This window comes from Belonocnema kinseyi, chromosome 5 (assembly GCF_010883055.1).
Source record: "Belonocnema kinseyi isolate 2016_QV_RU_SX_M_011 chromosome 5, B_treatae_v1, whole genome shotgun sequence".
Classification (NCBI taxonomy): Eukaryota; Metazoa; Arthropoda; class Insecta; order Hymenoptera; family Cynipidae; genus Belonocnema; species Belonocnema kinseyi.
This window is the reverse complement of record NC_046661.1, coordinates 110,695,735-110,699,004: the sequence shown is the minus strand read 5'-3', so window position 1 is coordinate 110,699,004 and position 3,270 is coordinate 110,695,735.

Below are 3,270 nucleotides of genomic sequence, written 5' to 3'. Positions count from 1 at the left end.
TTTGCTTAAATATTCCTTTTTTTACGGAAATTTGTGCTCAGATAAAAATTAAGGCATTTCGTAGAAAATTTATTTTTATATAAAAAATCAACTATTTGAGTAGAAAAGTGCTTTTTTTTAGTTGAAAATTTTTCTTTTTTGGTAGAAAATTAATATTCTAGGTTAAAATCTCTCCTTTTTGCTTGAAACTTTATTTCTGTCGTTGTAAATTGAAATATTTGATTTTGTATGGAAATTTTTTATAATTGAAAATTGGTATTTTCCGTAGAAAATTAATATTCTAAGTGAAAAAGTTAGCTTTCTAAATGAAACTTCAAATCATTCGTTGAAAATTCAACTACTTTGTTGAAAATTCTTTGTATTTTTTTCATTGAAAATTGATTTTTTTCAACTGAAAATTTTACTATATTATCGAAAATTAATTTCTTTCTCAAAGCATAAATTATTTAACTGAAAATTTAACAATTTATTTTTTCAGTAGGAAATTAAACTTTATGTTGATACTTATTATGTTGGATTGAGAATTAATTTATTTTGTCGTAACTTGATTTTTTTGGTTAAATATCTACCAATTTAATTAAAAGACTATTTTTCTGGTAGAAAATTTAACGACTTTTCTGAAAATTCGATTTTCTTCTTGGATCCAAAATTAATATTTACTTACTCAGAGATTTGGTTCCAAATTTATTTATTTACTTGAAAACATTCTGGGTTAAAAATTTAACTTTTTGAATGAAACTTGGTTCATTTGGTTGAAAATTTAAATATTTAATTATTGATTATAGAGATCTGAAGATTTATCTTTTTTAGTAGAAAACTAAATTTTTTGGTTGATACTTAATCTCTTGTATTAAGAATCCCTCTATTTGATTCGAACTTCATTATTTTGGTTAAATAATTACCATTTTAGTTAAAAATTCATTCCTTTAGTTGCAAATTTAACTACTTTACTGAAAATTTGATTCGTTTCTAGGTTCTTAAACAACATTTATATAATTTTAAATGAATTTTAATTAACAGTAACCCCATTATTTATTACTATATTCGTAAAATTTCTATTTGGTACAATTATTATTTAATTTTCTTCAGAATATTTTGTAATTTTCTGAATGAAAAACTAAGAGTGATTCTTCTACTTTATAAATAAGATAAGTTTCTAATATTTAATATACTAAATTTTTGTGAAGAGAAAAATTTTATTTTTTCAATATTTCTAGCCATTAATACAAATATTTAAATTTTAAAGAAAAAAAACTGTTCAGAGGATTAAGCAAAAGGTTCATGGATAGTAAATCTTCTTGATCAATTACAAATATTTAGCGACTGCATTTTTCTTTGAAGATTGAGCTTTTTTAGTTAAAAACTTAAGCATTTTGTCAGAAAGTCATCTATTTTAATGAAAAATTAATCTTTTTATTTGAAAATTAATCTCGGGTTGAGTGATAATTCTTTTGTTAAAGTTCTTTTTTAGTTGATTTCCTAAATAAAAGTTGATCATTTTGGTTGAAACATCAAAGAAATTGATTTTTAACTAAAATAATGAATATTTAACAACAAAAATGAATTTTTAATTAAATATATGAATTTTCAATCGAAAAGATTATTTTTAACCAAGAAAAAAATGTATTACCAACAAGAAATAATTTTTAAGAAATAACCTGAACTTTTAAGCAAATACTTGAACTTATGACTGAGAAGTGAAGATAGTTCTGGATTCTCCTCGGCAATATCTCCAGGTTTTTTTTTATTTTTTGAAAAAATTAATTATTTAAACAATTATATTGTTTATAATTTTGAAAAATTTATTTCACAATTGTGATGAACAATTCAGAGTTGTTAAGTGAAAAATAACATACTTTGAAGTATCATTAATGAAAAAAAATTTTGGACAATGCAAAAAAGTTAGTTTCTGTAAAGGCTGGACACAACACTCCTGTTTAGTCAGCGACGTGAGGGTAAGTCTAGTGCAGTGGTCGGCAAAATTTTTGCTTCATTTTCAGATATGGTCAAGCTCCACCCGACTTAATTTTTTCTACAACTTTTGGGTCTATTCATGTATCTTAGTGTGAGTGAGCTTACTCCAGCAAGGGTCTTTTGTCCACAGGCATGTCAAAGTAAGGAAATTTTAAAACGATTAATTTTTCAATTAGCGATTTGAAAATAGCATTATCAGCATCTACGAATTTTTCCGATTCCAATGATATATTACTTGCCTAGAAAAGTAAAAAATTTGAAGAAGTTTATAATCAAGAAACATCAGATTGACAGTCAATTTAATACTAAATACTTCTCAAATTTTTAACCTTCATAGACAAATTACATGTTTTTGGAATCGGAACAATACGTAGGTGCCAAATATATTACTTTTAAGTCACTGATCGCAAAATTACGAATTTTTTAATCTCACATTTTTTTCCCATTTTATAACAAAGGACCCCTGAGGAAAGGGGTGGTCTGGCCAAGCTCGCAGGTACTGCCCTGAAAGTAGGTCGTAGGGCAGCCAGGGCAAGAGTATGCCGACCACTGGTCTAGGCTTAGTGGAGCAGGTAGGTGGCAATGAATTGAATACTGTCCCATTTAACTACCTTTATTATTCAAACGGAGACAGTGGTCCCTTAAGATTCATAAATTTTCCATCCATTATTATGCTTAATCAGTGGAAAAACCACGCTCACAATATAATCATTAATTACGGCCTTCTTAAAGTAAAACTATACAGTAGACATCTGTATATATCTTATATCACAAAAGATTTATTTCTGAAGATTATAATTTTGTTTAAGTTGGGTTTTGGGGAATTTTTCACCTGATCATAAAATCACATGTTGGGCGAGATAGTAATAAATTCGTTAAACAAATATGGTTGTAAACAAGTTGTACGTAGAGGTGGTGCAAGCCTCATGGAGTTTGACACGTATTTCCAATAAGTAAAAAAGCGTTTTTTAAAATCATTTAAGTCGGATTCGTAAGATTTGGGAAATTCTCTGTCATATTAATTATTTTTTCGATAATGAAAGATTAAGCCAATTAATCTATTTTATAAGTAGATATTGCAAAAATGGTATAAATTTACGTGTTTTCTAAAATGTATAATAACTTTAGCGATAATCAACATTTTTCAATGTTTGTGGGTTCATTTTAAAGCTAATTTTTCACCGTATCACAGCAACTAATAGTATAAATCTTTAAAAATTTCTTACGACATTGCAAGAAGTTGAATTAGCAATCACAAATTTGTGAAAATTGCAAATATTTTTTTTTTCCGTAACA